Here is a 10765-nt window from a genome sequence, read left to right as displayed (position 1 = left end):
CCTGTCATTTTCCTCCCGAAAGTGGCTCAGGGGGCATTCGAGCATGACTCCAGACCCCTGGATGGGGTTTGGAGTAGAGGTGTGCCTCGGAAGAGAACACAGTACTGGTATGAAGCTTTTGGCTGTCCCTGCCTCTTACACACACACAGACACACACACACACACACACACACACACACACACACACACACACACACACCAGCATACACAACCACAGGAGCAGGTAATTCCCTTGAACAAGGATGACAAACATACAATCTAGCCTCCCACCTCCCACTCTAGTAATCAGAATTATTCCAGTTTGGCTGCTGGGACATTTGCCTGCAGTCTTACAGCACCCACTAGAGGAAATGTTAGTGTCAAAATTGGGGTTCTAATTTTGGCTACCAACACTGAGTGTCTCTGCCTGGAGACAGAAGTAACTGCTAAACTAGGAAATCTTGGGCTTCGTCCAAAAAGATCCATTTTTTAACGGGTGATGTAGGGTCGGGTGGGAAATTAAGACTGATGTATCTGGAGACTTCGGTTAGGGGCTGGAAACAGTTCCTGCCCTGCTTCATTCAACAGTCCTCCGTGCTTCCTTTTCATCTTGCCACAACTCAGCCACCTGTATGTAAAATCTTAATCTGCCTTCTATTCTCTTCCCACCTTCTCCTTTTTTTAAACTCTCTGAAAGCATTTCCCCTCTCCTGTGAGTTTCTTTTTTTAAAAAATTGAAGCATATGAGATCTATGGGAAAGTGCACAAATCCTAAGAGTGCAGGTCAACAAATTATGACACAGTAAATATACCTGTATAACCGCTATCCAGATCAAGAATCAGATCATTACCAGCACCCCAGAAGCCCTCCTCATGTCTCTTCCCAGTCACTACCCCACACACCTTCCCAAATTAACCTCTGTATAATCCAATATGTTAGTTTTACCTGCTTTTGAACTTTATATAAATGAAACCACTCAGTAGGTCTTATTTTGTGCCTGGCTTCTCTCACTCACTATTATGTTTGTGAAATTGATGCATAACGATGTGGTGGCAGTAGCTCATTCATTTTCATTGCTGCATGGTATGTCATTGCAAATATTGATGAAAAGTTAATCAATAGTCGATATAAGAAAGAAACAGACAGTTTTATTCACGCCATCCTGAGGATTATAACCTGCGGGTCAGTCTTTCAGAAAGCTCTGTGGCCTGTTCCACCTGTTGCAGGTCAAAGCACAGTTATATACGTTTTTGAGACAAAGGGTTATACATCAAATGATGTATTGACAGTTTGTACAATCCAGAGCTGCAGTACAAAGCAAGTAGTGGGTCCTTGTAACCCCTTACAAGATCAAGAAGGACTGTTACCTCCTAAGGAGGTCTGGTTAAGGCAGATGCACCATACACACCAAAGGGAAAGAAGGAGGCCCAAAGGGCAGAGAAGAATTGTATGTTTAAATTTTTCTTTTCTTGCCATGAAATATGAATTATATTTCATCACCATTAAATGCATATACCACAATCTATTTTTCAATTATTCTGTTGATGGACGTTTGGCTTGTTCCCAGTTTGAAGTTATTCTGAATAATGCTTCTGTAACAGTTTGGTTTGTGTCCTTTGGTACACTGAAGTTTATATTTCTGTTGGATATATACCTAGGAACAGACTTACTAGGTCATAGAACAGACCTATGTTTAGTGTCAGTAAATGCTACTAAATGATTTCCAAAGTTCTCCTGTTAGTTTACACTCCTTCTGGGAATGTCTTCGCATTCCAGTTACTCCACATCCTCATCAGCACTTTACAGTGTCAATCTAAAAAGATTTAAAAATTTTAGCCATTCTGATGGGTGTGTAATGGTATCTCATTGTGGTTTAAACTTGCGTTTCCCTGATAACCAATGAGGTTAAGCACCTTTTCATACATTTATTTGCTATTTGGATATCTGTTCAAGTACTTTGTCCATTTCTTTTGTCCATTTTCTACTAGGCTTTCTGTCTTATTGCTTTATAGGAGTTCTTCATACATTTCAGATATGAGTTCTTCACTAGCTATAGGTACTGAAAATATTTCTGTGAGTATATAAGCACAGAAGACGTCAGTATTGGGAGCTTCTGAAGCCTCAAGGCCACTATGTTGAGAAGACTATAAGCTCTATGTCTATTTTGTGTGTTCCCAGCTCCTAGCACTTAGTAGGTACTAAATAAGTATGTTGATTGGATGATGGATTAGATGGATGAGACCCATCCAGGTAGTTTGCCCTGTATTGTGCTGATCCCTAGGGCCAAACACTGAGAGGGGCTGCGGGGAGCCGATTTCCTTCTAGCCCTGCCCGCTGTGACCCTGGCGAGGGGAAGACACCCAGCCCTCCCCTACTGAAAAAGCAGAAATAGCTACAGTCTGTGAAGAGAGAAGCACGGATGTAGGAAGCAGAGGTCACAGATGAAAAGACAGGAACTAGCAGCAGGTAGCAAGCCAGCCAGATGCTTCAGAAGGAGAGACTCAGTTGGGGGGGGGGAGGGGGTGGTGGTGTCAAGGAGACAGTGAGGGTCTCTGGCATGACAGCAGACCTTTATGTAGGTCATGTAGGAGCTCCTCTGGCTTCAAGATATGCTTACTCTTAAAGCTTGTCAGCCCAGAAAGTTCTTCTACTCTTTGCCTCTCTGAAGGATATGCCCTGAGACTTTGGTTGCAGAGTCTCACCCCTACTTCCCCATTAAAAAAATCTCTTTTTTTCAGATATGGCTTTAACTTCCTCATGGCCTGTAATGTCCATCAAGAAGATGGAAGACCACTGCCAGTCTCTTCATCTCCAGGAAGCCTTTCCCCAGGCCTGCTGAGTTCCCTTCTGTCTTCTGTCACTGTCTTTCTCTCCAGCATCCTCTCCTTCTCCTCTCTCAGCTATAACTGATACCAGTTCAGGTCAGACGTCTCTGACCCACGCCCATTACTATAGGAGAGAGATTTCCCCCTTGCAACATGGTCACAAACTCACTGCATCCCCATCCAAGGTCCTCCAGAAGACAGTGAGGCTAGCAGCAGCTCCAGGATTTTCTATATAGGATAAGCTTGGGGTAGCAGTCTAGTTGGAGAGGGCGATGATGTGTCATGAAATGGCATTTGTATAGCAAGCACAGTGTTTCACTTAGCATATGAGATTTTTGGTGGGGGTGGAGAATTCTGGAGAAGGAGGAGGTGTTGATCACTGCCAGGGGCCAGTGGAGGAGCCTATGAGAGAAGGACCTCTGTGAGCAGCCTTCTTCAGTCTTGCTTGGTGCTTTTCCTACCATGTGGTTCATTTAGCCATTATCCTGGGGTCCTCCGGGTCCCATGACTTTCCTTCATGGATAGTTGCTGTCTACCAAAGGCTTCTCCATGGATGACCTGGATACTTATCTTGCAACATCATAAAATTCCAGAACCCTGTAAATCCTGGATCCCCCAACGAGCATGGCATAGTCACAAGACTAGCCTAACACGGCTGGAAACTTTTCTGTCTTTTGTTTCTGCCAGGGAAGGGGTGCCTCCTCCCATTTTTCCCCTTGCTATAACCCCTCCCTTGCTGTCTCCCTCGCAGAGGTCAACTTCTTTCCTGCTGCCCAGAGCTAAGGTGATATCCCCTTCCGGCTTCATTCAGTTCTAGGAGGATGTAGTGATGGGGGTGGGATGGGGAAGTATGGCCATCTGTGCTCACAGCTAGTTGCTTTCACCATGCCCTTTGCTTCTCTCTAATTGAACTCCCTTTTCCCAAAGCCCCCTGGAGACTCTCCCTCGATTCCTCTAGCCTGAATGGTTCCAGGTATTTTGGAACTGCAGTTCTGAAATCACTGGGTATAACTGGAAAGACATAGCAGCAAGCAAAATAGTCCGGTGAGCTATAACTGGGGAGATGAAGTAATCTTTGAGAGGCAGGGCTGCAGAGTGGAATGTGCCACAGCTTTGTAATCACATGGGTTTGAATCCATGCTCAGTCACATATTAGGTATGTGACCTTGAGCAAACTCCTTTATGTCTCTGGGCCATATCTAAAAAATGGAGACACTATTCTTTCATAGAGATGCTGTGAGAATTAGTGACATCATGGCATTTGGAACATTTCCCGCACATAGTAGGAACAGTATGATCTCACCAAAGAGGAAGGAAGAGCCACAAATAATAATTAGGCATCTGGAAGGGAAAGCTCAGGCTCTTTCTGGGAATCACACTGAAGTCTAGACTTCACAGAGTTAAAGGGTTAAAGATGGCCAGTCTCTGTCACACGGATGTGGGTGGGGCGATAGTCCAGGGAGGTATCACTCCTGCAGTAAGTAAGTCATCAGCCAAAGATGAGTAAACTTTACCTTTCCAGGGACAGGATGCAAGAAGATCGCATTTTGCAAACCAGATTATCTGGTTTCAAATTGCCCTCAGTGTTTATTGCCCTTTGATTATCCACTAGCCCAGGGTTTCCTAAATAGGCCTCGTCATAGGAATCACCTGTGGGCACTTCTTTTAAAATATAGATTTCCAGGCCTCTCTCCTGGAAATTCTGTTTCCAGAGATCTGGTGTAAGGCCAGGAAATCACCCTTTTAATTAGTGCCCCAGATGACTCCTATGATATGACCTGTTTGGGGAACATTGCCCCAGTCTGATGGTTCTCAATCATGGCTGCATATTAGAAACTTTCTGGAGGGCTTTAATAACAATATGCCTTTGTCATAGGAGGAAACACTGAATGCTAGGAAGGCTCTGGAAGTCTTCAAAGACATGGAGATGCTTCAACTGAGTCTTCCTGTGTGGATTTATACATTAACTCAGTTAATCCGAATAGTTACTCTGTGAAGTAGGTTGTTGCAGTATACTAGGTCAAAATCAAGTCAGTGGATTGGAGGAAAGTAGGTATGTTTAAAAGTTATTGAGGTTTGTCATTAGGGAAATGCAAAGCCACAATGGCATACCACTTCACACAAACTAGGTTGGCCATAAAAAATAAAGAGCAAAAAACAGAAAACCTAACAAGTGTTGGTGAGGGTGTGGAAAAATTGGAACCCTTGTGCATTTGCTGGTGGGAATGTAAAATGATGTAGCTACTGTGGAAATACTTCAGTGTTTCCTTAAAAAGTTTAACGTAGAATTAGCATATCACCCAGCAATTCCACTCCGAATTATAGGCCCGAAAGCATTGAAAACAAAGGAGAAAAGCATTCTAGTTAGAGAAAACAGTGAAACGGCAGGCAGGCAAGGGAGAATGTGGCGTTTTCAGGGAACAGCAGGGTGTTGTTCAACAAGTGGCCTCATGCATGTAGAGGAATGGAGGGTGAAAGATGAAAGGGGAGCTTTGATGATATAAGTTATACAACTTAAGACTCATTTCACATGCACCTATTGTTTTATGTGTTGGTTTTGTTTTCCCACCCAGACTACAAAGTCCTTGAAGATGGAGACGTTATATTTTTACATTTATATTAATTTTTAATGCCTTACGTTTTAAAATTTCTGTGGTGTTTGGTAATGCATGCTACTTTTTAAAAAGACTATTTTTTACAAGAGCAGTTTTAGGTTTATAATAAAATTGAGAGAAAGGTACAGAGATTTCCCATATATCCCCTGCCCATGCATAGCTTCCCCCATTATCAACATTGCTCACCAGAGTGGTACATTTTTCACCAAGGATAAACCAATTTGACACATCATAATAACCCAAGTGCATAGTTCATCTTAGGGTTCACTCTTAGTGTTGTATATCCTATGGGTTTGGACAAATGTATAATGATATCGCTCTACTATTATAATACCATACGGAGTATTTTCACTGCCCTAAGAATCCTCTGTGCTGTCTGTGTTCATAACTTTCTTCCTCCCCACATACTGATCTTTTTATTGTCTCCGGAGTTTTGCCTTTTCCATAATGTCATAGAGTTAGAATCATACACTACATAGCTTTCTCAGATTGGCTTCTTTCACTTAGTAATATGCATTTAAAATTCCTCCGTGTCTTTTTCATGTCTTGATAGCCATTTTATTATTTTTATTTACTTAAATTTTATTCATAGTTTCTTTTCAGTGCTAAATAGTATTCCATTGTCTGGATTTACCACAGTTATTTATCCATTCACCTACTGAAAGATATCTTGCTTGCTTCCAAGCTTTGACAATTATGAATAAAGCTGTTATAAATGAACATGTGCAGCTTTTTGTGTAGAAGTAATTTCCAGCTCCTTTGGGTAAATACTAAGGGACAGGATGGTTGGATCATATGATGAGTATGTTTAGTTTTGTGTGAAACCACCAAACTGTCTTCCAAAGTGATTGTACCACTTTGTATTTCCATCAGCATTGAAAGACAGTTCCTGTTGCTTCGCATCCCCACCACCATTTGATGTTATCAGTGTTCTGGCTTTTGACCTACAACTGTAATGGGTGTGTAGTGGCATCTCATTGCTTTAGTTTGCATTTCCCTGAAAACATATGATGTGGAACATCTTTTCGTATGCTTATTTGCCATCTATATATTTTTGATGACCAAAGGTCTTTGGTCCATTTTTAAATTGGATTGTTTAGACTTGTATTGTTCAGTTTTAAGAGTTCTTTGTATGTTTTGGATGACAATCTCTTATCAGACATGTCTTTAACAACCTAATTTAAACTTACAAACTTGGTTCTTCTTCCTCGATTGGACCCTTAGATATTGAGTATCATTTATGGTGCTCTGTTGATGACTCCTGAATATGACTTTTCTTCTGAGCTCCAGACTTGGATGGATCAGCACTTCCCACTTGTCACATCCTGGAGCTCATCATCTCCTGGATATCTTCTCCTCCTCCAAATTCCCATGTCAGTGAATGTAGTCACTCTCCCATTGGCTCGGATCAGCTAGCTGGAAGTCCATCTTGTCTCCTTCCTCTACTTTTCCATCTCGCTACCATCCATCAGTCACCATGTGCCATCCATTGACTCCCCCTCCTAAAGACTTTTTTTTTTTTGGATTATATTTTTTGAGGTAGAATTCACATAACATAAAATTAGCCATTTTAAAGCATGCAATCCATTAACATTTAGTGTATTTACAATGTTGTGCAACTATTACTTCTTAGTTATGAAACATTTCATCACCCCTAAAGGAAATCTCTTAACCATTAAGCAGTCACTCCCCATTCCCCATACGCCCCCCACCCCAGCCCCAGCTCCTGGCAACCATTAGTCAGCTTCTGTCTCTATGGATTTCCCTATTCTGGACATTTCATAAAAATGGAACCATGCAATATGTGAATTTTTGTGTCTGGCTTCTTTCACTCAGCATAATGATTTCAAGGTTCATCCAAGTTGCAGGATGTGTCATTTCTTTTTATGGCTAACAGTCTATAAAATGGATACAATGTATTTATTTTGTTTATCTATCCATCTATTGATGGACCTTTGGGTTGTTTCCATGTTTTGGCTATTGTGACTAGTGCTGCTCTGAGCTTTTGTATATTTGTTTGAATACCTGTTTTCAATTTGAGTATATACTTAGGAGTGGAATTGCTGGGGAATAATGGTTATTCTATGTTTAACTTTTTGAGGAAACAACCAACTGTTTTCCAGAGCAGCTGCACCATTTAACACTCCCACCAACAAATGTACAAAGCTTCTAATTGCCCCACAACTGCCTCACTAACACTTGTTTTTTTCCTTTTTTTTTTTTTTTTTTTGATTATGGCTAACCTAGTGGATATGAAGTGGTGTCCCATTGTGGTTTTGATTTGCATTTCCCTAATGACTAACCTAAATAACTTTTTAATACGCCTACTTTTCTCCAATCCACTGACTCGATTTTTCAACTGTCACATTGCAATAGACTACTTCATAGGGTAATTAGGATTAAATGATTATCCATTCACACAAATATATATAGACAGATATAATTATTTAGAACAGTGCCTAGCATATAGTAATCACTGAATAAGTGTTAGAAAGAAGGAATAAAATGGAGAAGAGGATGAGAGGATGGAAGGAAGGAAAAAATAACCTCTTAACTGTTCTTCCCTTTCCCATTGTCCTTAAGTCAAGTTCCAGAATTCCTCCCTTGACTTACACGGCCCAAACAGGCCTCCTTTTAGTTTCCTGAAGACATCGTGCTCTCATTTTCACACTTGATTTTGTCTGGTGCAACATCCCCACCCATCCTCCCGGCCCCGCCCCAACTTTTTTTGTTAACTCTTATTCTCAGCTTACTCATAACCTCTTCACCACAGAAGCCTTCCTGATTTCCCCCGACCAGGCACCATGGAGTGTTTCAAATAAGACATTATCTGTTAGACATGGGCAAGAGAATGCCTTGCCCTGGGCTTCATGTTTTAGAAGGTACCATAGATGAAAAGCACAAAAGACCTAAATCTATTAAAAACATAGGGGTGTTTCTGTCACGTGGGGTTCAGCATTCGGTGCTGGCACGCATACCTGGTCAGATTAACACTTGTTTCTGAGACTCAGGCTCCGGAGAAACACTTCTCAATATAAATTGCCCTATGTCTTCAGAAAAGAAAAAAAAATTGCATCTGAAATGCCCTGAAGGTTTGTGGGGTGTGTCACTGTGAACTCGGGAGACAGACATAACTTTGGAGTGAAGGGTGGAACTGAGCTGTCAAAGTGCTTAGCTAAGCGAAAAGAAAATTGACGCGTCAGATCCTTCCTCTCAGATAGTATGACTGCAGTGGATTCCTGCAGGACACGTCATTTCCCAGCAGTGCTGGGCAACCATTTTCTTGCTCCTCTTTGAGTTCCAATTTCTGGTTCTGGAGGCACTCGTGAATGTATAGGATGTGCTACACTGCACATGGTGGCTGAGGAACACTTTGTAGTATTAAATAAGTCATAACATTCTTACCTTTGTAGCTCTGGATGTAACATACATGAAACACGATACCTACCCGTTTTATTGATAGCCACATGGACACTGAACACAAACATTGCAAATAGTTTCATTTTTATCAATATATTTAATTAGGTTTACATTTTCAAAAAAAATGAATGAAGTGTCCAGCTCTTCAATGGGAACTTTTTGTCTCTTTCTATTATTTCCACTGGAAGAAAAGAATATTGGATCTTGAAGTTTTCAGAAACCCAGGTTCAAAATCAAGGGACTTCAGCCCAAATTTACTACTTTCCCTTCCCACTCTCCTTGCTTATGAATAAATTGTCTTCCTTCCAATCTTAGGGAGTGAGGTCTGAGTTAAAAGCTTGAGCTAAGTCCTTGATGGGGGTGTGCGGTGTCCTTCTGATTCCCTGCTGGAGCTCCTTCAAGGTGGATTTGAGGAGTGGTATGATGGATGTAGGTAAGGGTGGAGGAAAGTCACAGATTCATTGTCCCATCCTGCCCAGAATCTTAGGGCTCATGTTGTTCTGGCCTGACCAGTGCTTTCAGCTGCTCTTTCCAGAAGCCTTCAGGGGCCATAGGCTGGTATGTCTGTGTTCTTAGAGCCAGGATTTGGACCAGTTCCCTCTCAAGGCCTTCCTTCCCCCTCAGAAGACTATCCTTTCTGATGCTAGAAGAGAGTGGTGAGACCAGAGGGAGAGAGGGTCCCCTGCTCATTCTTCTCCCAGTCATCCCACAGATCTTTAGAGACCTGGCTGTCCCCAGAGTCAAGAAGGGAAAAGACTGAACCCAGAAGCTGGGGTGGGGGTGGTAAGGAATGTTGGCACATAGAGGGAGGGGTGTGAATAGGGAGAGGTCAGCCAGGGGAACCCAGAGAGCTTGAGCTAAGACCAAACCCAACAGCAAAACAGCCTTTGTCCTTGAGGTCTCCCTGGATCAGAGTGAACGAGCCACACACCACGGCCTCCTGGGGCAGGCAGTGTGCTGTAACTGACAAAGCACAGGACTTGGGAATGTTTGAGCTGCGTTTGACTTCTAAGGCTGCCCCTTAAGAATGGTGTGATCTTGGGCAAAAGGCTTCTCTGAGCCTCAGTATCTTCTTTAGGACTATTAGCACGGGCTTTGGCTTCTGCCCCGATACCTGCACGACCTTGGGCAAATTGCTTAAACTCTGAGCCTCAGCTGTCTCAACGGTAAAAACCGGGGGAGTGACACTTTTGGAGTTGTCAGCACTAAATAAGATAATCAATCGACGGGAAGGAGATTTCCTCAGTAACGTAGGATCATGGAAGAACAATGAGCTTGGGGTCAGGTGACATGGGTTTGAATCTGCCCCCTGTTAGATGTATAACCTCTCTGAGAACCAACTCCTCCTTGGTAAGAAGAAGGGCACCTTCTTCACGGGGCTCCGATGAGATAAGGTGTATGAAGGCACTTTGCACAGCTCTGTACGAATGAGAAGAATCCTTTTGGTTCTTCCCTCACCCTCTAACAAAGGCTGTATAAGTACTGAATTGGCCAAAAAGGGAGGGTGAGGGAAGGAATGTGAAATCTTAGGGGGAGTAGCAAAAAACCCTCAAATAATCCCTGCACTGTGTTTCTAACTTCCCATTAGGCCCAAGCTCCTAAAAAACAGCTCACATCCCCAGGCAGGCAGATGGGACGGGGCAGGGGGCTGTGAAGAGGGAAAAGGAGCCCACTGCTGTCAAACCCCAGGAAGGCATGGAAGGTCCTTGCCTGGAGAAGAAAAAAAGGGAGTTTTTCAAGTCCCAGCTCCCTCTGTGTCTCCCTCCATGACCTCATCTCCCTTGTGATCCACAAAGCACAGCTCCCAGCCTTGAGCCAAGAAATGCTGCCTTTCAATGCCCCCCACCTGACAGCTACTGAGCAGATTCAAATATGCTCAGGCTTGGATTCCAGAGAAAAAAGGCAGGAGTTCCGTAGCCCCCAAA

Source organism: Camelus bactrianus, chromosome 23 (genome assembly GCF_048773025.1).
Source record: "Camelus bactrianus isolate YW-2024 breed Bactrian camel chromosome 23, ASM4877302v1, whole genome shotgun sequence".
Classification (NCBI taxonomy): Eukaryota; Metazoa; Chordata; class Mammalia; order Artiodactyla; family Camelidae; genus Camelus; species Camelus bactrianus.
Note: the sequence above shows the minus strand (reverse complement) of the source record.